Source organism: Macrotis lagotis, chromosome 5, assembly GCF_037893015.1.
Source record: "Macrotis lagotis isolate mMagLag1 chromosome 5, bilby.v1.9.chrom.fasta, whole genome shotgun sequence".
Lineage (NCBI taxonomy): Eukaryota > Metazoa > Chordata > Mammalia > Peramelemorphia > Peramelidae > Macrotis > Macrotis lagotis.
In genome coordinates this window covers 172,179,049-172,204,257 of record NC_133662.1, presented here as the reverse complement: position 1 = coordinate 172,204,257, position 25,209 = coordinate 172,179,049, and the positions used below count along the sequence as shown (strand labels likewise).

The window sequence follows — 25,209 nt, the reverse complement described above, 5'->3', positions numbered from 1 at the left end:
ACAATTATTCTTGTTGTATGACCCTATACAGGATATGTATTCTCTCAATGGTCTAGATAATTCTCTAATTCTATAAACTTCAGAGAAGGTGCTAACTTGCTGTAATGGAAGTTCTGAACTAGGAGCTTTTTCAATCAATGAAATTGCAGGTCTAATATCCATCTCTATTGAATTATTTGCTTTGCTCTTTGCATTGTCTTGACCTCACAAAATAACTTAAACTTTTGAAAAATTATTCTTTTTTATTAATCATGCAAGAATTTCACACTTTTGTTCTAATGTTATTTCATGTTTCTTTTCTGCTACCTTTAATTGGACAATGTGACATTCAGGGTTTATATTGTATGTTCTTTGTTGTTGCTGTTGTTAATTTTTACTTATATATGATTCTTGGTGACCCCATTTGGGGATTTCTTGCTAATGACATAGAATTGTTTTGCCATTACCTTTTTCATTTTTTTTTTTTTACTGATGAAGAACTAAGGCAAACAGGGCTAAGTGACTTGCCTAGGATTACACAATTAGTAAGTTTCTGAGGTCAGATTTGAACTACCACATTTGCCAGGTATATATTTCTTCATATTTCATTGTTATTCTATATGTCTTCACTTGTAGTGACTAATCCATGAACGTAGAATTGAATCAAAGGGTTTGCAATAATTAATAATGACAGTATTGATGTTATGCTGCCTTTGAATGGCTCCTTCAATAATTACCAATTGTTAATGTTATTCTTTATATTCCTGGGACTTTTTTGCAAATCCTTTTGCTCTTTAGTGAAAATGTCATTATCTTGTGTTTATAGACTATTTGAATTATATAAATTGTGATTTTTGTGAATTAATACTTTTAATTGAATGCATAATATTCTATTTTGATAAATCACTCATTATTTGGTGATAAATATGACATACCTTCTGCTAAGATAGGTGAGAACCACATCCTAGATCTAGATAAGGTCAAAATGGGTACAGGATTTAGACATTAAGTGTAATACCATAACACAATTAGGAGTATGAGGAATAATCTAGCTATAAGACCTATGAAACAGTGAGTTTATAACCAAGAAGGGATAAAGAATGCCATAAATTGAAAAATGGCATCATATTACCTGCATTAAATTAAAAAGATTTTGCACAAACAAACCCAATGAAACCAAGATTAGGAGAAATGCAGAAAGCTGGGAAATAGTTTTCATAGCTAGTGTTTCTGATAAAAGACTCATTTCTAAAATATTTAGAGAAATGAGTCAAATTTATAAGAATATAAGTCAGTTTCCTGAAGAGATAATGAAAAAGGGTAAAAACATCACTTGTACAAAAATATTCGTAGCAGCCCTGTTTGTGATGGCAAAGAATTGGAAATCAAGTGAATGTCCTTCAATTGGGGAATGACTTAGCAAGCTGTGGCATATGTATGTCATGGAACACTATTGTTCTATTAGAAACCAGGAGGGATGGGAATTCAGGGAAGCCTTGAGGGATTTGCATGAACTGATGTTGATTGAGATGAGCAGAACCAAAAAAACACTATACACCCTAAAAGCAACATGGGGACGATGATCAACTTTGATGGACTCGCTCATTCCATCAGTGCAACAATCTGGGACAATTTGTGGCTGTCTGCAATGGACAATACCATCTGCATCCAAAGAACTGTGGAGTTTGAACAAAGACCAAGGACTATTACCTTTAATTTGGGAAAAAACTGATATCTTATTGTCTGATCCTGTTATCTCTTATACTTTATGTTTCTTCCTTAAGGATATGATTTCTCTCTCATCACATTCAATTTGGATCAATGTATACCATGGAAACAATGGAAAGACTGACAGATTGCCTTCTGTGGGGGGAGGGGGAGGGAAGCAAGATCAGGGGAAAATTGTGGAATTCAATATAAATAAAATCTTTATAAAAGAAAAAAATAAGTCAGTTTCTAATTGATAAACAGTCAAAAAATATGAACAGGCACTTTTCAGAATTAAAGCCATCTATAATCAAATGAAAAATGCTCCTCATTATTGATTAGAGAAATGAAAATTAAATCAACTCTGGGGTACCATTCACACCTATTAGATTCACTAAAATGACAAAAAAAGGAAAATGATCAATGTTGAAGGGGATGTGGAAAAATTGGGTTATTTATGCACTATCGGTGGAGTTGTGAATGGCTCCAACTATTCTGGAGAGCAATTTGGAACTATGCCCAAAGGGCAATAAAACCATTTATGCCCTTTGACCCAGCAATAATACTATTTGGTTTCTTTCACAAAGAAATCATAAAAAGGGGGCAAAGACACATATACAAAAATATTTATAACAACTCTTTTTGTAGTAGCAAAGAATTGGAAATTGAGGGAATGCCCATCAATTTGAGAATGGCTGAGCAAATTTTAGTATGTGAATATTATGGAGTACTTTGGTTCTGTAGGAAATCATGAGTGACAATTCTAGACAAACCTAGAAAGACTTGCATGAACTGATGCTGAGTGAAATAAGCAGAAGCAAGAGAATATTATACACATTAACAGGAACATTGTGAAATGATGAATTATGATGGATTCAGTTTCTCTCAGCTAGTTCAGTGATCAAAGACAATCATTGAGAGACCTGTTTTGGTAAATGCCATCAACATTCAGAGGACAAAACTATGGAGTTTGAATGCAGCCCAAAAACATATTATTTTCACTCTTTAAAATTTGTTTTTTGCTTTTTTGTTCTTTCTCATGGTTTTTCTCCTTTTAATCTGTTTCTTCTTTCACAACATGACTAATATAGAAATATGTTAAACATGATTGTATATATATGCAACCATTTTAAGATTGTTCTGTGGAGAGAGAGAGGAGGGAAGGCAGGTTAGTAGAAAAATGTGGAACTCAAAAACTTGCAAAAGGATACATATAATTGGGAAAAAAATATTTTTTTTAAAAAAAGAAATAAAAGATACATGAGACCACTAGATCTATATCCCAAAGAGACCACCAAAAAGTAGAAAAAATCCACATGTACAAGAATATTCAAAGCAACTCTTTTTGTGATGGCAATGAATTGGAAATTGAGGGGATACCGACCAATTGAGAAACAACTGAACAAGCTGTGGTGTACTAATGTAATGGAATATTACTACTCTGTCAGAAATGAAAAGCAGTCAGATTTCAGAAAAAAACTTGGAAAGAATTACATGAATTCATGCTGAGTGAAGTGAGCAGAATCAGGAGAAGATTATACACAGTAACAGCAACATTGTATGATGATCAAATATGATAGACTTATCCCTTCTCAGCAATACAGCAATCAAAGACAATTCTTAAAGATTTGTGATGGACAATGTTATTCTCATCTGGAGAAAGAACTATGGAATCCGAATACAGACCAAAGCACAAAGTACAGTATTTCCACTTTTTAAGTGTTTTTTTTTTACCTTTTTGATCTGTGAAACATGATTGTACATGTCTAACCTATATCAGTTTAATTGCTATCTTAGGGTGGGGGGAGGGAAAGGTTGGAGGGAGAAAACTTTACAAAAATGAATGTTGAAAATTATCTTTACATATAATGAGGATAAAAAGATAAGAGATTATAGTAAAGTTAACCCAAGACTAGATTTCTGAAACTGCTGGTGCCATGGTAATATTTGATACCTGTCTTTAAGAGTATTCCTTTAAACTATTCTTTTTTTTTTTTTTTAGTTTTTGCAAGGCAAATGGGGGTTAAGTGGCTTGCCCAAGGCCACACAGCTAGGTAATTATTAAGTGTCTGAGACCGGATTTGAACCCAGGTACTCCTGACTGCAGGGCCGGTGCTTTATCCACTGTGCCACCTAGCCACCCCTAAACTATTCTTAAAAAAGGAATTTACTGAGGGAGTTTTACTGCCTTGTCTTTTATGGTTTTTGTTCAAAGCAAATGTTGTAGCATATACTGTGGTATGCAGGTCCTAAAATACTTTCACATTCTCTGGAAAATATTGTCATAGATTGCATTAATTCATGATGATTATAGCCAATAATATATATTTAAAATAACTGATTTGGCACAGTTAGTCTATTAGTTGAATGTATGCTACCAAACTCAGAAAAGAATTTTAAAAATTCCAGTCTAAATATGCTTCTCCCCTGTTGTAGATTATTTGAAACTGCAGTTTTTTCAATCAGTTTCATTATCAGACTGAATTTCTGGAGATTGTGATATGTGGAAATTTTCAGGGTATTCAGTATCTTATGCTATCTTCAGATCTAATTAACTATTCAAAGTCTATTCTTTCTCATTTAATCTGAGTGAAATTATTTTTTGTTTATAATTAGTCACTTTTATTATTAAAGAAAAATTAATTTTTCATTTTATATGAGAGCATTCAGATAGAAATGATCCAAGGACAAAGCATTGTCTTCTTATTCTTTTATGTTTTGATATTCTGTAGACTATTGAACAAATTGGTTCGGGGATTTCAAAGGTGTTGTTCCTTCCATCACTGGAGTAGAACGAACTCTTCCAAATCATGAATTATTGTGATAAGGAAAGAATTTATTAGGAGACTGTGGGCCTCGACCTTTCAGATGAGCCTCCCCAAATTTACTTAGGGCATTCTTTATAAGGACTGAGGTGTAGACATAGAATTACAGAATCTAAGAGAGGAATATGAAAGGCTAGCTGATCTAACTCTTAACCTGGTCAGGAGACAGCTTTTGTATCATCCCACAGCAAATATTCATCTAATTTCCAAAAGTCATCAGATGAGAAGGTATCTCTACATTTGAAGGCAGTTTATTCCACTTTGGGACAGCTCTGATTGTAAGAATTTTTTTCCTAACAATCTTTAATTTGTTTTTTTTCCTTAACTTCAAACCTCAAATTCCTTATTTAGGTTCCAGGCAGACCATTTCTTCTATGTTACTCTTCCATGTAACTGACCTTCAGATTTGTGAACTAACACCCCAAATCTACCCCCACCTCTACTCTACTCTACTCTACTTGCCCATTAAGTCTTTTTTTTTTCCAGACCAGCATCTCCTGTTTTCTTTAACTGATCATCACACAGCATGAAGGCAAGGTCTTTTACTACTTTATTCCTCTGGATTCTGTCTATCTTTATGATACCTTTTCTAGAATATGGCATGAGAGTCAAATTCACTTCTATAGATGTAGTCTGGCCAGGACTATTAGCACCTTGTCCTTAATATTTCCTCCCTCTCTTAATGTAGGACAAGATTTCATTAGATTTCTTGTTGATGTATTATGTTGTTGGTTCTCTAAGTTTTTCAGTACATTCACCCCCCCATCTTTCCCCCCAGAAAAATTGCTGTATATTCATGTCTGCATCATTTAATACTTATAAAGTTGATTTTTTTATCTAGGTATAAGATTTTAAATTTTATACTCAAATACATAAATTGATCTGTGATCTCATGAAAGTGACTATTTCTTTATTAGTGCAGATCACACAATTCATCCTTGCCTAGCCATTCTTGTGCCTCTTGTTTATTTCTTCTAAAGTATGCCATGGGAAATCCACCCAGGATCCTGAAGGTAATCTTTATTTTCTCTCTACTTTGCAAATGGAGGAAATGAATGGCTTGTGTTTCCCCATCAATGAGGATAGCTTTGTGCTTTATGTGAAGTTCCCTCTCCATCATATAGCATTAGCATTATTCTTTCCATGGATTACAGCCCACCTCCAGTTTTAGTGACAGCTCTTGGACAAACAAGGAGCCTTGTTACAATGGTACATTAGCATCTAAACGGAAGCACCTCATTGCTCATTTTGAGGACTTAGAGCAGTGCTGCTTTTCTACAAGGATGTCTAATGTCTCAGATGGCAGTAGAATTGCTAGCCAGTTGAATGTGAGTCTGGAGTGCCTTTCCAAGTTCATTTGATATAATTCAGTCTGACCTTTGACTACATTGTTTTCTGACAGCAACCTCTATATTGGTTTAAGCATAATCTCCCATGTTAAATTTGACTAGAATTGTGACTGTTCTGCCATTATAGGATAATAAAGAAGACAACTTGCTCCCCAACATTTCCAGTCATCTTTATACATTATGTTCTCCCCCTGCCCCCCTCCCACACACATCCTGCATGCCACTATCCAGGGATACTACCCTCCTTGCTATTCCTTGAACTGCATCTCCCACCTCTGGATACTGTTTCTGGCTGACATACTTTTCATGATCTCCTTCCTCATCTCCTCCTCACTTCCTTTAAGTCCTAACTGAAACCCCTCTTTTCACAATCCCTCTTGAGAACAAGGCTTGACTTTTGTCTGCATCTATATCCTCAATATTTAGCAAGAATTTTTGTACACTTAAATGTTCATGAAAAAAAGTTTCAGTAAAGTTGTAATTCCTCACTTTCCCATCTTCTCTTCATATCATTTATTTTCATAATGATCAATGCTGAAGTAGATGTGGGAAAACTGGGATACTAATACATTGTTGGTGGAGTTGTGAACTGATCTAACCTTTCTGGAGAGTAATTTGGGACTATGCCCAAAGGGCAATAAAACTATGCATCCCTTTGATCCATAAATACTACTACTTGATCTACATCCCAAAGAAATCATAAAAAAGGGAAAAGACCCACATGTCCAAAAATATTTATAGCAACTCTTTTTGTAGTGACATTGAATTAGATTTATTAGATTTTTGAAGATTTGCTCATTAAGTGAAAATTGGCTGAACAAATTGTGAAATATGAATGTGATGGAGTATTGTTCTATAAGAAATCATGAAGGGGAAGACTTCGGAAAAACTTGGAAAGACTTACATGAGTGAAGTGAGAAGAATCAGGAGAGCCTTATACACATTAACAACATTGTGAGATGATCAACTATGCTTTACAATGATCAAAGACAATTCCAAAGGACTTGTAATGGAAAATACCATATTCATTAAGAGAAAGAACTATGGAGTCTGAATCAGAGAAAAGCATACAATTTTCCATTTTAAATTTTCTTTTATGATTTATGTTTTTTCTCTCATATTTTTCCTTTTTTGTTCTGATTCTTCTTTCACATCATGACTAATATGGAAATATGTTTAACATATTTATAATGTGTAACCTATATCAGATTCCTCACTGTCAAGGGAAGTGGGGGGTAGGAAGGAAAGGAGAAAAATGTGGGACTTTAAGTCTTACCCAAAAAATGAATGTTGAAAACTCTGCATATAGTTGGAAAAATAAATTAAATGAAAAAATAAAAAAATTTAAAAATAATTTGCATGACAATAAAAATCCTATTCTTCAAAGTTCATCATTACTTATATATTTCAACCTGCTCACACTTGCAAAGTGCCTTTATGTTGAAATCTGTATGAATTCTGTTTTCAGTTCTTTAGATGTCACTGTTATATTTGGATATTATTGTATTCCAATATAGTACAGTAACATGGTAGCTTGTTGGCAATAAAATTATGAAACTTTCTTTCTGGAAGAAGCTTGGAAGCATCAATAGAGTTTCAAAATTTCCTAAAGGTATTGTATACTACTTTCTCCTTTCTATTCATTATTGGGTCTAACATTGTTTATATGGTGTATCTCTGTCTCAGATATACATGCTAATGCATTGATTCTATAGGGTGCCTCTCTAAATATGTCATAATCTTGTTTATATGCTGTTGTATATCTATTTGTTATTTCCTATATTGTTAGTCAAGCTAAACTCAACTTTGAGGGTGTTGACAGAATGAAGCCAAAGATGTTTGAAGGAGAAGAAAATTCCGAAACTGTGAAGGAAATCACAGAACTTATTAAAACCTGGAAAAGGTAAAAGTGAGAACATTTGTGCCTACTTTTCCAATCTACACAACTGAAGGCAAACTTGAGGGAATTAAATAAAATACACACACTTTTGTAAGCAATGAAAGACATTTCTACCAAAAGACTTTTATCACCATTAAATTTGATTCAAAATTCTAACTTGTTATATTTTTTGAATTCCAGTTGTCTTCCAAAATTTCCCAGCTTTGTCTTTTGCAAATTTGATACCCACACCAGCTCTATCTTTATGAAAATTACTGATAAAAATGTTAAACCACATAGAGCTAAACATAGATCCATCAGAAACTCACTAGAGACCTTCCTTCAATTTGACATCAAATCATTAATAGCAATTCATTTTAGTCCACAACTCTCTATCCATGACATAAGAATAGTATAACAAATGCTGGCAAGACTTGGCTGATAATAAAGAACCTAGGAATTATAGCTCTTCCTAGCATGGGAAGAAAGGAAGCCATAACAAGATCAGGATTAGAAGGTGTCAGTTTTTTATAGAGCAGGAGTTTTAAGAGCTCCTATTAAAGACTGAGGAGAGAAGGTATAGGTGGCAGTCCTCTCATTGTAGCAGTGTAGCAATGGCAGCCAGTGGCTTTGACATCTAAAATACTCTGGAAAGACCACGAGAGATGTTCTCTAGATGGACAAGAGATGTGTTTGACTATTTTTTCTTGACTTACTTTTTTTTTTAGTTTTTGCAAGGCAATGGGGTTAAGTGGCTTGCCCAAGGCAAATTTGAACTCAGGTACTGCTGACTCCAGGGCTGGTGCTCTATCCACTGCGCCACCTAGCTGTCCACGACTGTTTTATCTTGGTTGCTTTTTCTAGTAGCTGGAGGACTGAAAGAAAAATTGCCTCAAGTAATGGGTGGTCCTTAGGCTTCCCTTGCTTCACTTCTTTGTGGGTTTTTAAATATATATATATTTTATGGAGAAATGCAAATTAAAACAAATATGAGCCTCACACCTATCAGATTGGCTAAGATGATAAAAAGGGAAGATGAACAATGTTGGATAGATTGTGGGAGGATTGGGACATTGATACATGCTGGTAGAGTTGTGGAGTGATCCAACCATTCTGGAGAGCAACATTGAACTGTGCCCAAGGAGTAATGAAAGTGTTCATACCTTTTGATCAAGCAATTCTAATTCTAGGCCTGAATCCAGAAGAAATCATAAAAATTGGGAAAGTCCCTTATGTTCCAAAATATTCATAGCAGCTCTTTTTGTGGTGGCAAAGAATTGGAGAGTGAGGGAATACCCATCAATTGGGGAATGGCTGAACAAGTTATAGTACATGAATACTATGGTATACTATTGTTCTATAAGAAACCATAAATGGCCGTACTCTAGAGAAGCATGGAATGAATTACAGGATCTGATGCTGGGCAAAGTGAGTAGAACCAAGAGAACAATATACACACATTAACAGCAACATTGTGAGATGATCAACCCTGATGGATGCAGCTGTTCTCAGCAGTTCACAGAGCTAGGACAACCTTATTATATTAGCTAAGGACAATGCTCTCCCCGTTCAGAGGAAGAAAAACAAAACAAAAAAACACCTTTAGAATCTGATGAACACTACATTTGCTTTTTAAAAATTATATCTTATGTATTCCATTCCCTTAATCCTATTTCCTCATACCAAAAATAACTAATCTGTAAACATGTTTAACACAAATATGTATGTACAACATTAACCTGACTGTTCTCCACTGAGGGAAAACATATGGGAAGGGGGAGTGGAAGGAAATTTTGTAATTCAAAAATATACATATGTATATGAATGAATGTTGAAAAGCTTTCATATTATGTATTTGGAAAAATAAAACATCAATCAAAACATATTTGATGAATTTAATTTTTTTCTCATGAACATTTGGGGTTGACTCTTTCCTTATGATGTCCATTGTTCCTTTGTTCATAACATAAGGACATGTGACAGCTCTAAAAGGAGAGAACAACCTTTTTTTTTTAACTTAGAGCTAAAATCTCAACCTTCATTTCATTGTTAATGATTTTACTCTTTAATTTGGGGACAAAAAGCACAAGCCAATTCATATCTATACTTCCAAATTCAGAATTGCTAGGGTATCTTTTAGGAATCTGCCTCAGAAATAGGAGGTTAATTTCACCTGAGGTTTACTACTAGATAGATTTTGTCAAATTCTTTGCTAAAAGCTAGGTAAACAATATCTGAAGACTTCCTTTGATCTACCAGTCTAAAAATCATGCAAAAAAAGAAATAATGTCTGGCATGGCCTGTTTTAGATGAAACTATACTGGCTATTTTGTGACCACTATTTTGTTTGCTAGGTGTTTGTAAATCACTCTTTTAATAATAAGTGGTAGAAACAAAAAATAAGTAAATAAAAGTGAATGTTTCCAAATTATAAAGAGCAAGCTTGCCTTGAAAGAAAATGTGGTCTCATCCCACACCCTTAAAGAGGAGGGAGAACTACAAAAGTTGCACATTGTAGATACTTTCAGATTCTTTTGCAATATTAATATTCCCCCTTTTTTTGTCTTTATGCTTCAAATGTTAATTATTATGTTAGGTGGGTCTCTGAGAAGAGTAGGTAGAGAGATACTGGGGAAAATTATGATTATGTGAGAAAACAAATTAGATCATTGTAAGAAAACATACCAATAAAATATAAAGATTAAAATCTAAAGTAATGTAAGTTTTTTTTAAGAATCAGTCATCCTAACTGATCTACATTTAGCAGACTTCATTTTCTTCCCTTCTTTGAAAATTAGGAAACCATCTTTTTCTCTACTTTCTCAATTTCTACACTCTTCCAAAGACAGATTGACAGATATCAGATATTCCAAAGTTTATTTGCCGATTTTTTCAGTATCTTAGGATGTATTTCATTTGGATCTGATGACTTCATATAACTTCATTGAGTCTCAATTTCTTTATAATATGAGATGATAACATTAAATAATGTTTGAGGCCTATAATTCTTTGACTTGAACTCTTATGGTTATTTATTATTCATTATCACCTTATTTCAGTATCAGTTTCTTAGTAATTATCTTGTTTTGCCATTTCCAATCCAAATAGTCCTTTTCAGAGAAGAAAAATAATTCATCCTTCTTTTCATCATGAATTGACATAAGATCTCTGCTTTTAAAAATGGGACTGTCTTTTCTGAAATCTTTCCTTTACTCCTAATAGGCAATTGAATTCCTTTTTGTTTTCCATATTTTGTCTCACCAGCATCTTCAGGAGGTTTTTAGGTGACTTATTGGGTAGAATGTGGGGATTGAAGTCAGGAAAACTCCATTTCAAATGTGGAATTAAGACTTTTGCTGGCTTGTGACCCTGGACAAATCATTAAACTTCTGACTGCCTAATTTTCTTCATTTGTAAAAATAAGAATAAGAATATATATCTACTACACAGAGTTGGTTTAAAGATCAAATTAGATCATTGTAAGATGTTTAGCACAGGGTCTAGCACACAGAAAATGCTTAATAAATATCTGAAAATTGCTCTACTAAAATCTTGGAAGACATGGGTCAGACCATGTCTAATTTTCTTTTTCCTTTGTCTATCACATATTCTATGAGGAGGGGTCAATTCCCTCCAATGCTCCTTTTATTTCCATCTCAATTATTTCCTACTTGTCGGGGAGTAAAAGAATTTAAACTGAATTTCCCCTTGTTGATTCATCTTTTTTTTTGAAGAATAAAATTATCATGAAGATAAGAAAGCATTCATTATTTCACTTTTGGCTTATCAGTATTTTTTCAGCTGATGCTGGAAAATTTTCACTTTAATATGTTCTACCATAGCTCATCCTAGCTGGCTGGTATGAACTTAGAGAACTCAGAGTGATTCAAGTACCATGATTTTGGAGAACATCTTTACAGAAGTAATTCCTGCCAAACTGGGGGAAATCCAAATCATTTTTTCATGTCTACAATCACAAGTACAAGTTGCTGATGAAAGATCTGTATTTTGGGTCAGTCTAGAAATCTATAAATTAGCTTTTTATAGTCTTAAGAAACCTTTGAATAAAAGAAGATATTAATAAAATGAATAACCACCAGGTCAGAATCAATATTTATTGGCTAAATAAGGGAAGAAGAGTGTTGTGAATGAGAGCATTTCTCTGTGTGTGGGCTGAGTATATACATGCCAACTGCCACCTGCATGTGTGTACCAACTGTTAGGGTCAAGTAGTCTCATTTTCCTCATATTTATAGTCTTCTAAATTCATCATTTAACATGCCACAGGATGCATAGGTTATTCATTTAGTTGCTAATGATGGAATGATTGCACCAGGCAATGTTGATATTTCTTTTTTAATCTATTGCTGTCTTTTCTCCCTGCTCTTCCTCCACTCTCTATTCTTCCCTACCTTCTCTTCTTTTCTGTCTATTCTCAGTAAGACCTTCTTCTTAAGATTTTATATTCAAAGATTTTCCACTTTGTCTTAGATAAATAACAATTAATGATCTCTGAATTTCTCATTCTCTTAAAAATCTCTCTCTCTGTCTCTCTGTCTCTCTGTCTCTCTCTCTCTCTCTCTCTCTCACACACACACACACACACACACACACACACACACACACACACACACACCCCTAATATGTAATAACAACCCAGGAAGAATCCAGTCTGGTGTCATTTAACGGGCATGGGCACTAAGAAGTATCCTTCTTCCCTTAAACTAAAAGATTCCTTTTAATGTACTGTCTTATGTTAAATTCAAGATAATATATATGAACATTCTAAGCAATTAACAAAACTTCAGTGAATTAGTTTTTCAGATAGTTTATAATGTAGCAACTTTAGTATTAACCTCAAATCAAGGGCCTCAGGGTCCTAGGTGGAAGACTCCTAAGAAAGGAGGAGTGTTAATGTCACTGAAGACAAGCTCCCCACACTTCATTGCTTTGTCTGAGCAGAGTCCTAATTCTATGTATATTGTCATTCACAATCCTCCATCACCTGCTCCCAAAAACCTTAATGACATCATAGATTAGATCATAGATATAGAGCTGAAAGTGACCTTAGAAGTCCAACCCTTTGATTTCACAAAAGAGGAAACAAACTCACAGAGGTTAAGTGTTTTACCCAAGATCACAAGCAGGATTTTGAAGCCAGGTTTTCAGATTTCAAATCTTGTGAGGTTTTCACTACTCCTCTCTTTAAAAGAGCTACTAACGGGGCAGCTAGGTGGCGCACTGGAAAAGAACCGGCCCTGGAGTACCTGGGTTCAAATCTGATCTCAGACACTTAATCATTACCTAGCTGTGTGGCCTTGGGCAAGCCACTTAATCCCGTTTACCTTGCAAAAACCTAAAAAATAAAAAATCTAACATTTGAGTTCCTTTTACCGCAGTAGATTCCTATATTGAATATATCTTAGAAATGATTAATCAAGTCTTCTGTTTTTATAGATATGGAAATTGAAACCCAGAGGTGTTTGAGTAACAGGCCTAGGGGCTACATGGTTAATTAGCAGGATGACTAGAACTAGAACCCAGGTCTGGTTCTTTGTCTTTCTATCATACGACTTGGTGTCACTTCTTTGACTGGTTAGAAGCCAACTCCACTGGCTGCCAATCAATTCTCTTGGACAGGTCAGGCATACCAGCTTAAATAAAGCCGAAAGGTATCTCAGGGATGCAAGGCAGGAGACTTTAATGTTCTACTCATAGTGCTTCACGAGGGCTGTTAGGTGGTGTCATATAGTGCCCAGCCAGGACTCAGGAAACCTCATCATCCTGAGTTAAAACCTGGTTTTAGACACTGTGTGACCCTGGACAAGTCACTTAACCTCATTTGCCTCAGTTTCCTCATCTCTGAAAGGAAGTGGAGAAGCAAATGACAAACCATTCCAGTATCCTTGACAATAAAATGAAGTCACAAAGAGTCGGATATGACTGAAATAAAGACTGAACAACAACAACAGCAACAAGGGTTTTATAATTTAAAAAAATGTTATTACTTCATTAGCAGACCCAACTCTGATCATTTCATTCCATTGACAGGGATTTTGGAAAGCCTAGTTGAGTTCTTATCCTGTCACCACTTGCTTCATTGTTGATAAAGAGGCTCATAAAGAACACAGGTTAGGATTCTTTTTAGCCTAGGTGTTTTTGTTTTGATTGAATGTCAACTCTAAGCACAGCCAATGACAAACACTCCAGAATCATAAAACTGTAGAATATTAGAACTGACTAGGACCTTAGATCATTATCTTTTTTTGTCATACTATATCAAAACTAATTTTCATTCTTATGAATGGGCAAAGGTGTATAGACTATATCATGCTGTTTGTAACTAATATTTAACTCATGCATACAGTTATAATATCAACTTCATTTCATCCTTGCCTGATTCATTCCTATGAAGATGATTAAAAGCTTTAATTATTGTTAATTTTGATTTTATTTGTTTCTAATTTGCATTTTAGCATTTTAATTAAAAAGGCATTTAGTAATAATCATTCACAATGATATATTACTTATTGGGATATAAAGCACACTCCTCCCCAAAACTTTTTAATCAGTCACCAAGCATTTATGGTACTAATTGCTGAAATTATGAAGAAAGGCAAAAACAACTCCTGATCTAAACACCCTGGTATTCTAAAGAGGAGATAGTAGGCAAACAACAATGTACCTAAAAAATTAGAAAGAGACAAAGAGAGAGGCGAGATGGGGAGACAGAAAATGAGAAAATGAGAGAGATAGAGAGAGAGAGAGAAAGACAGAGACAGAGACAGAGAACACACAGAGACAGACAGAACCAGAGAGAGACAGGGACAGAGCCAAAGTCAGAGAGAAAGAGGTAGAATGAGAGAGAGAGAGAGAGAGAGAGAGAGAGAGAGAGAGAGAGAGAGAGAGAGAGAGAGAGAGAAGCCACCAGCAGTAGAAGGGATGGGGAAAGACCTCTTTAGAAAGTGAGATTTGAGCCAGGGAAGCCAAGAAGGGTAGCATTCTAAGCAAGGGGAGATAATTTAGCCTTAATTATCACCATTTTACACATGAAAAAACTGAATCTCAGAGAAACAAGGGTCAGTAATTTTGCTAGAAGTTATATCATTAGGAAATACAAAAGTTGACAATAATATTTGGGGATCTTTGTGCTAAGGCTAATTGAAATAATCAGAAAAAATAACAATTTTTAAAAAAGAAACTTTAAATAATTGCGAGGCAGTGATGGAAGAAATGACTATTATCAACCTGCATCCTAAAATTAAGCATAATTTTTCTCTATGTGTCCAGTCCTCATTCAAGTTACTTTGGCAACCTGAATTTTAGGTTTTCCATCTAACTATGTATTGTTAAGTATGAAATATAGGAGGGTCACACAAACTAAATGCACACTGTCCAGGATATATACACTGTAATTTTCCTGGAATAACAGGAGAACTCCAGAGTACTAAAGATATTGGGTTTTTTTTGGGAGGGGAGGTAACAATTAAAGGAAAAATCATGAAAACATTGCTGCAAATGCCTTATGATGGATTAATCCATGTCATCCCAATGCTATGATTATTCATTTTCTAAAAGATGATGTTCTCTTCTCTCTTCATTGTAAAGAATTGGACAGCATCAGCCATCAAAAGATAGGTGTGGGAAGAAAGAAATAATTGGTTGTTAAGCAAACTCAATGGCTCAATATTTGGCAATGACATGACAACACATTAGTCTCATGCTCCCTTTTCTAGTCTCTGAAGCAAATTTGATATTTTCAAAGGAAGTATTAGGTGATCAGGACTTTTCTGAACTCTAACTCCTGTGAAGAGGTGAGCTCTTCCTTGATTCTCCTAGGGAAGAGATGACCACATTTTCTAATACTGAAAAGGTCATTAAAGACTAGTTTAGCTGGGTCCCGGGGGGGAGGATCTAGGAGCAAAGCAGAGTTTTTCAAAATGACTGTCTCAGGTGGTCATGAGTTCCCTATTCTTGAAATTCTTCAAGCAAGGCTGAATGACTACTTGTTAGAGATAATTGTAGGGGCAATTCATGCTTCAAATAGATGATTATTTAACCATCAGATGGTGCTGCTAACCATTAACCTGATTTGATGAGTTGGAGTAGACTGCAGCTGAGGTTTCTTTAAACTCCCAGATTCTGCTATTCTTTGGTATTCAGCAAAGAGGATCTGATATTGGAAAGTTCCATGCACACTTGAATGGTTATGATTCCGCACCCACTGAATAGAAAGGTGCCAAACACTCTATTGTTTTTCCTCTTAACTATGCCTGGCTTTAGATGCTAACTCACTCTTTAGGGTGAGTGTGGATTATTGTGGATTTATTCAGTAAATACCAGTTTGCAGTACTACAACTCCAGAAAACCCTGTATCTTCTCTTAATTGGCTATCTTTCACTGTACCTCATTTTGCTTGACCTTTGTACTCAAAGAGGATCAATGACATCATTATGTTAGGTACAGTGTGTTTGACAGTGACTGATCATTCCAATATAAGCTCAGAAGGCTCTACCACAGGTCAGGCACAAATAGATTGAACTATTTGGGATGGAGATATCTGTAGATTTGCACATTTCATATTTCATTTGTGCAGTTGTGATTCTGCTTTGCTCATAGAGTGTGTTGCCTTCTTTGATGTAGGCTATGTCAGACAGTCCTGTGCCAACATTTCCCATGTTTCACAATTGATACTAAGGTATGAGTTTAGGTCTAACAATCAACAACAAGAAAATAGAATTCCACCAACCAGCATAGTTCCATCCACATGTGGAACCTTTTGGTTATAGCAAATGGAGAAATTTCTAATGCTGTGGATAAGTTCACTTGCCTTGGCAGCAGAGATGTCCCCATAGATGATGAGGTTGGCATATTCTTTGCCAGAGCTAGCTCAGCATTTGGAAGGCTCTAAAAGAAAGTGAGAAGAGATATTAGGCTGCATACCAAACTGAAGGTTTGCAGAACTGTTATGCTGAATGTTTTGTTGTATGTCTATGAAACCTGGTCAGTCTACAAACACCATTCCAGGAAGCAATTGCTTCCATCTGAATTGTCTTAGGAAGATTCTGAAGATTATCTGGCAAGATAAGGTGCCAGATAGAGAGGTTCTCTCTCAAGCTGAAATGTCAAACCTTACTGCAAAAAAAGACAGCTCTGATGGACTGGTCATGTAGCCTGAATGCTAACCATGGTTGCCTAAAAGACTATTTTATAGAGAACTTATAGAAGGAAGGCACCCACAGGGAGGTCTGGAGGAGCAATACACCCACTGGGACCTCATATAGTAGTTGTGTCATAGAGTTAAGCCCCATAAAGGCAAATCATGCCCAACTCTTTATACTGTTGTTTTTACTCTTGGTATTTAATAAACAAAAACAATAAATAATACACAATAAAAATATGCCTCTCTGTTGCATTTCTGTAGCTTTCCCCAGGTTGCCCCAATAGATCTGAGTCAAGGAATTCTAGGAAAAATACTGGTCAAAATGTTAGTGTTATAACCACTCCTGTCAATAGATAAAGGAATAAGGAGCATACAAAACTTTGAAACTTATATTCAACTCAGGTTCAATAAGGCAAGTTATCAGATGAAGATTCTGGACCTTTGGATTTCATCCCTCATGTAGTATGTAGTATCATCTCACAATCCAATGCATAGTAGAATTCTGGAAAACTGATGCTTTTCTATTTGACATTTTATCTCTTATCTTCATAGAATAAGCAAATCCAAGCCATATTATAGAATAATAAGGCAGCTAAGGGGTGAAGTAGATAGAGCATTGGGTCTGAAGCCAGGAAGACAAGAGTTCAAAAAGCAGCCTCAGGCACTTACTAGTTGAGTGACTTTGGACAATTTACTTAACCAATCTTGGCCTCACTTTCCTCATCTGTAAAATGTACATTAAATTGCACCTATCTCAGCAGGTTTTGGGAGGATCAATTCAGAATATATTTGTACATGCTAAGCATAATATATGGTATATGGCAGGCACTATATACATGCTAACAATTATTGCTGTTATAATAATTATTATTCTTATTGTTATTAATATGGGGAAACTCGTCAAATTGTTTGCCATTTTGTCCCCTTGAGCTTCTCTCAAGTCCTTCCATTCAAGCTTCAGCTTGCCCATCTCCTCTCATTCTATTGATCCTTGATTTTCCTTAACTTTGTTGTCTTTCCAAGGCTCATCACTTCCATAAGTTCACTTGCTCTTTAACTCATCTCCTAATAATTGACCAGATTTTACCAAACTCTAGTCTTCTCCTAATCCTACAATTCAAAAGGAAAAAGGTGGAATGAGGTTGTTACAACTCAATGACCCCTGATATACCCTTTCCAACTCTATGATTCTATGCTGATGTCTCTCAAATAATTTTAGGCAGGTATATAAATGGAAATGCTTCAATGACTGCATCATTTTCATAAAATCATGGATTTAGAGCTGGAAGAGACATCAGAGGTCATTTAGTCTAACAATCCTAATTTTACAGATGAGCAAACTGAGCCCTCAGAGAGATTAAATGTCTTGCCCAAAGATATACAGGGAATAAACAGCAAAACCCAAATATGAACTCTGTTCCTACAACGTTGAATTTAGTACTATTTTCACTTTATTGTTGCCCCGGTTTAGCAGAATTGTTAATTGTCTAAAGCCAAAGAAGACCCTGAGACAGCTTTGATTTTCAATCCCATCATTTTATTGTACCTCAGCAATTGGGAAAGAGAGTGGGGGTGATGCTGAGAAAGATTGCAATAATTTGAATTACAACCCCACCCAGAGAACCTTCCCTGTCTCTGTCTTACACTTATCATCATCAATCATCAAAAATTATCTTTCATATTTATATGACACTTAAAAATTTGTAGTGTTTTCCTCATACCAACTCACTTGAACCTCACAATAATCTTAGGAGGTAGATTGCAGAGGCAATAATGTCTATTTTACAGTTAAAGAATCAGGTTCAATTAGTTAAATGAATTTTCAAAGCTTACAAAATTATTAACTATTAGATCCTAGCTGCTGTATTGTTCAAATTCACCCCTGTTTTCATCTTTTCCATGTTTTACAAAAATCTCCATAGCACAGAGAACTGCTGGTCTCATAGTGAGAGCTCAATAAGGATTTGTCCTTAATGAGGAGGCTATATGACCTTGGGCAGTCAGTTAACATGACTCAATATATCTATTTGTAGAATGTGGGGAGGGGTTAGTAAGATTCAATTCACTCTGACCTAATGAATTGACTAATGAATTGGTATTTGCTAAATGTTACATTAGGTAAGATGCAAAATGAAAGGTAAAAGGGCTCCAGTAATAAAGGCATTTCTAATGGTGGGTACTCTTAGAGGAGAGCTGTTGCTGTCCTTTGTTTTTTGAAGGGGACTAATGACATCATGGAGTGATGCTTTGACTTGCATGCGAAGTGAATTGGATTTAAGTGAGGCAGAGTTGCACTTAACCCTCATTCTCACTTTCTTTTCCAGTCATCACAGTCCAGTGGCAAGACAAAAGTTGACCAGCAATGGCCTGGAATGAAGTAGATGACCTTTGCCCTTCATGCCTTTAATTTTGTCATTACATTTTTTGACTCGTGTCCAACTCTGTCACCTGATTTGGGGGTTTTCTTTGCAGTTCTGTGGAGTGGTTTTTGTCAGTTCTTTCTTTAGCTCATTTTACAAATGAGGAATTGAGAAAAACTGAACTAAGTGATCACACAACTAGTAAGTCTGAGGCCGGATTTGAACTCATGAATATGAGTCTTCCTGACCCCAAGAACAATGCTCTGTACATTGCCCAATTTAATTGCCCACAAGTCACTAAACTAATTTGTGACAAATCCTGGGAAAATAGCTACTCTGCCCTAAATGCTGACTTAGACTCAAAGACTGCTAACAGCAGAACAGAGCTTAGAGAGCAGAGATTCATTCAATCAACCTCACCTCTATTAAGCTTATAGAATCTTCATTTTGGGTATATTGGATCTAAACCTTCATTGTTGTTCAATTGGCTCAGGTGTCTCTGACTCTTCATGACCCTTTTTTGGGTTTTCTTGGCAAAGTAACTAGAATGGTTTGCAACATTTCCTTCTCCAGTTCATTTTACAAATGAGGGTACTGAGGTAAACAGGGCCAAATGACTTGCCCAGGATCATATGGTTAGTAAGCACCTGAGTTCAGATTTGAATTCAGGAAGATGAATTTTCTTGACTCCAGGCTGGCATTCTATCTCCTGTGCCATCTAGCTGTCCTATGTTTCACTATTTTGTGTTTATTCATTGGATTTTTTTTGTTTCCCTTATTAGAATTGAAGTCCTTTGAAAGTAGGGATTTGTTTCTTTTCATTTCCTTTTTTTCTTTTCCACTCAAATCCCCAGCCCCTGGCACAGGGTCTGGCACAATGCAGACATTTAATAAATGCTTACTTGATTGATTTGTTTTTCCATCTCTGACAATTTGCACAATGTCTGGCAAATAATATATGGTGTAAATAAATGTTTGTTGACTGAGTGATAGATTATGTAAGTAAAGTACTTTGCAATGCACTTATTTAAAAGAATTATAATTAACATTACTTCTGAAGCAGCTCACTCTACCTTTTTTTTTTAGGTTTTTGCAAGGCAAATGGGGTTAAGTGGCTTGCCCAAGGCCACACAGCTAGGTAATTATTAAGTGTCTGAGACCGGATTTGAACTCAGGTACTCCTGACTCCAGGGCTGGGTACTTTATCTACTACACCACCTAGCCGCCCCTCACTCTATTTTGCTTTTATTTTTTTAGGTTTTTGCAAGTCAATGGGGTTAAGTTTCTTGCTCAAGGTCACACAGCTAGGTAATTATTAAGTGTCGAAGGTCAGATTTGAACTCAGGTCTTCTTGACTCCAGGGCCAGTGCTCTATCCACTGCGCCACCTAGCTGCCCCCCCCTCTATTTTCAAAGAGCTCTTATTTGGGAGTTTACTGAACATTGAATGAGTTGATGGATATTGTTATTATTATTATTATTAATTAGTTAATAATAATAGTTTTATTTATAATTTATACTATTTTAATAATATTAATAACTACTATGCTATTATTACTATTACAACTAGAGCTATTCTTACCAACGCTATCATCACCATCATCACCACCTACTGAAATAACCCAATTCACTTTCAAATAGCTTTCATTTTTTTTTGCAAGGCAATGGGGTTAAGTGGCTTGCCCAAGGCCACACAGCTAGGTAATGATTAAGTGTCTGAGACCAGATTTGAACCTAGTTACTCGTGAATCCAGGGCCGGGGCTTTATCCACTGCACCACCTAGCCACCCCGAAATAGCTTTCATTTTAAGGGAGCTTTTTCCTGACTTGAAATGTAAATCTAATTCATATTTCTTTGTACTATGGCATACTTAATAGGCTCTTGCAAGTCATAGAGGAGAGTATCTCCTGTACCAGTAATAGTCATTGAGCAAAGGCAGTATAGTTGAAAAACATAAAGCATATTTGTGAGAGAGTTGAATGTGGTCTTCCTACAGGGCATAGTTTAAAAATAAAAACAAGGGCCAGCTGGGAGTGTGGGGAGATGCCACGGATAGGGCACTGGCCTTGGAGTCAGGAGGACCTGAGTTCAAATGTGAACTCAAAAATTCATCATTATTTAATTGTGTGATCTTGGGCAAGTCACTTAACCCCAATGCCTTACAAAAAACATAAAGAAAAACAAAAACAAAAGGTAAATGTCAATATTAAATAAAGTCAGACTATGGAGACCCTTAAATGTAGGTAAAAAGGCTCAAACAGGGAGCTCCCATGATCTTCTTGTGGGTACCAAATGGACTTTCTTCACTTAAGGCAGCATGCATTGAGAATGGTCCTTTGACTTGAATGACTTCCAGGGACTTAGGTGCTATAGCTGAAGAGACTAAGACCAAGGAACCAACCAGAAACTTCTGGTCTTACAAGAACTTTAGCAAGGGACCAAACACATACGTCAGGGGATTCTCACATTGGTCATGTCTTTAAAAATATCTTGATTCTAAGTCTATAGTCCACCACCTCTCAAGTCAAGAGATAGCACCAAAGGAACTGACCACTCAGAATATGAATGGAGGACAGGAGTGAGCCCCTGGAGCCTGCCTTGTTCTGAATCCCTTCAAGGGATTTTGTGGGTTCCAGCCTGGCTTCCATTGCTGGGGAGCCGAGGCTAGCTAGGTCTTCCCTCCTTGCTTTCTGGTTCCTTGTCCTTCAGTTAGCCGTATTCCTTCCCCCATCCCCAAGCTCTCTTGCTGTCACTTTTCTCCTCTTCAGCCTTTATAAGGGCACACTTCTAAACACAGCTTCCCCGCCCCTTCCCCACCCACTAATCTCTAATACAATGAAGACTGGTGTCAGTTCAGATAAGAGACCCGCAGAATAGGAGGACTATATTTTTTCAGTCCTGGCAAACACGATCATAAGTTCAGTTTATTAATATTGCAACAGTTGCACTAAATGAGATCACTTGGCTAACAAAACATTTATCAACAAAACGCTGCCACCTACTGAAGTTTTGCAAACAGCCCAGATGATTGGAGAAGATCACAAATTCACTCTGTCACAAACTTATGGTCTTTTCTGAGACGGCTTTTGGGGAGAAAAAAAAAAGAAAGAAAAAAGAAAAAAAAAAGAATGATAACCAGCAGAAACAGGCAAGACATCTCTTTCATACAGTCTGTTCAGAAAGTGACAGGGTAAATCCTGCCAAGCAGCGTCCACACGGGGGGAAGCAAGTTTGGGGCTCTTGGCGTTTAGTTTATTATGGGATTTTCAAACCGTGGCTGGGGATTGCTTCCCAACAACTGCTAGAGATAGCTGTTGTCTATTACGAGCACATTTTTTACAAATTGATTGTCAGCCTAGCTATTCAAGCTGTAGCGGAGTCACATAAAAAATCTACGAGGTTGTTATTTTCCTTTCCCGGGAAGTAAATATATTTTACATATACACAAATGAAAATTACAGTGATGATAATAGATATTTTCTCTGCCTGTGTGTTTGGCTGTTGACGTTCCGTTCCCTTGTATATCACCGTTGAAATCACTGTCCAAACTTGAGAGTCATGAATTAGGCCGTTTCAGACTGGGAGATGTGACAGTTATTTCCTCTGAAAGGCAATGGGAAGGTTGAGAAAAAGAGCATTGAGGTCTGAGGCCCAAACTATTATTGAGAAACTCTCTTCAGAACTTTTTTAAAAAGTGTGATTTTTTTTAAACTATGATTTTATCAGTGTAAGGGAGCACCTGGTTTGAAAACTCCTTCCATCAACAACCTCTAACTTATGATCAACGATCTCTAACTTAGTGGGCACTGAATGAGAGGTTAAGTGACTTGCCTTACCCAGATTGCAGCTAGTGTGTGTCCAAGGTCAGAGTGAAATACAGGTATTTATGACTCCAATAAATATGTGTGTATACATATATAGATAGATAGATAAATAGATAGATATAGCTACATACATATAATTATACATAAAAGATATAAATAGATACACACACACACACACACACACACACACACACACATATATATATATATATGTAGAGAGAGAGAGAGAGAGAGAGATATCTCTATATGTGTATATATTTACCTAACTATATATGTGTGTATATATCTCTCTATATCTGTGTATGTATTGTGTATATGAATATTTAGGAATATGTTATCTATCTAATGTAAATAAAACATTTAATTATATTAGATAACATCTATCTCTGTTTCTATCTCTATCAATTTCCATTATCTACCATCTCTATTCTATTGATATCATCTATCCTGGGAAGCTGGATGGTGCAGTGGATGGAGCACTGGTCTTGGACTCAGGAGGATAGGGGTTCGAAGCCAGTCTCAGATAGTTGCCACTTACTAGCTATGGGACCTTGGGCAAGTCACTTAACCCCAATTGTCTCGCATCCTGACCATCTCCAGATGTCCTGATTTATATCTGGTCACTGGACTCATGATTTTGGAGGAGAAAGTGAGGCTGGTGACTTAGCACAGCACCCCCTCACTCAAATTTAATTTATATTCTTGTCATGCCATCACCTTGCCTGATGTCATGGTCTTCTTCGAGAAGGAAGGACAAACATGGTCATCTATATTTATTATCTAGTACTATCACCTTTCTATCCCTGTCATCTATCTATCATCAAGGGACTATAATCAATAAATCAACAAATAGTTTCTAGTCATACATGGCCTTTTATCTATTTATCTGTCTGACTGTCAATCTTTTCCAGCTGTTTGCTGAAATTTTGATAATGTTGAATGCCAAATCTGAGAGCATTTTTGGTAACTGCAAAATGTCACTCTCCATTCCCCCATTCCTCAACACATTGGAATCTGGCTAGAAAAGGGAAGTGTGCCCTGGTGGCGAATAAATCTAAGTAGCTGCTGAGTTTGAGACCGATTTGGAAAGCTACAAAAGTTCAGAGGTTCAAATGGCCCCAATTCCTAGAGCTGGGAATTTCATAGGACTGACTTGTCTCTTGAAACTTCCTGTTTTTTCCTTGCTAGCTCTGAATATACAACTGTGCAATCTGAGTGACACCATTGTGTGTGTTTGTGTGTGTATGTGTGTGTGTGTGTGTGTATTTGTGTTTTGAGAGAGAGAGTGGAGAAAGAGGGAGAAGAGAGAGAACAGAGACAGAAACAGAGATGGGGGAGGGGAGGGAGAGAGAGAGAGAGAGAGAGAGAGAGAGAGAGAGAGAGAGAGAGAGAGAGAGAGAGAGAGAAACTGCTCACTACCCATCTCTTAAAGTGAATTTCTGCCCTTGCCTTCAGATTTTGTTTAGCATGTCCTTACCTACCCTCTGCCCATGTGCTTGGCTATTCTCTGCGTCCATAATGTGTCTCTCTCTGTCTATTTCTCTATGTGAGTGTGATATGCCGGAATTTTCTGTTAATCAGACTCCAGAAATAGAGAGAGCATAAAAATATGAGTAGCTGGAGCAGGGGATTTTCCATTTCCAGCCGTTATCCCCAAATGGAACAGTGCCTCCTGAAGTCCCAGTGTTGCTATAGCATTGTTGTCTGGGGTGAGGGCAGGAGAGGAGGATACAGTCAGGGACAAGGGCAGGGAATGGGGTTTGCCCTTGGCAATTTTGTACAGCCAGGAATGTGACTCCTGGGGACAGCAGTTTTTTCTGCTTTGCCAGCACACAGGGCTGGTCATAGAGAGGGGAACAGAGGGAGGTCTCTTCTCTTATTTGCAAAGAATATGCAATTCCTTGGCCAAGTACAAGATTAAGCTCACATGTGCAAAAGTAAATGAGATCATTGGTAGGAAATCCTTGGAACTCATTAGAAGGAAGCAACAATAAAAATCCAAGCTATTTGGGTTGCTATTGTTAGCAGTGTGATTTCAAATGGAGAGAAGCACATTTTGTCTCCAGTTCACATTGGCACCCCTTTATGCCATTCTGGGAATTAGTTCAGAACAGGCTGCAAGA

At 36.4% G+C, this 25,209-nt stretch overlaps 2 long non-coding RNA genes across 3 annotated transcripts in view; one reads left to right on the top strand and one right to left on the bottom strand.

Annotated features, from left to right (window-relative positions):
- Positions 1-16,568: 16,568 nt before the first annotated feature.
- Positions 16,569-22,862, bottom strand: LOC141489969 (uncharacterized). Its single transcript, XR_012469035.1, has 3 exons — positions 22,722-22,862; positions 22,265-22,345; positions 16,569-16,646 (listed from the first exon to the last, which is right to left on the bottom strand). It is a non-coding gene; the product is annotated as an uncharacterized LOC141489969 (long non-coding RNA).
- The window catches only part of LOC141489968 (uncharacterized), a 209,365-nt gene continuing 206,893 nt past the window's right edge, over positions 22,738-25,209 (top strand). For both annotated transcript variants that reach the window (XR_012469033.1, XR_012469034.1), the window contains exon 1: positions 22,738-23,142. This is a non-coding gene — a long non-coding RNA (uncharacterized LOC141489968). The remainder of the gene's footprint in view (positions 23,143-25,209) is intronic.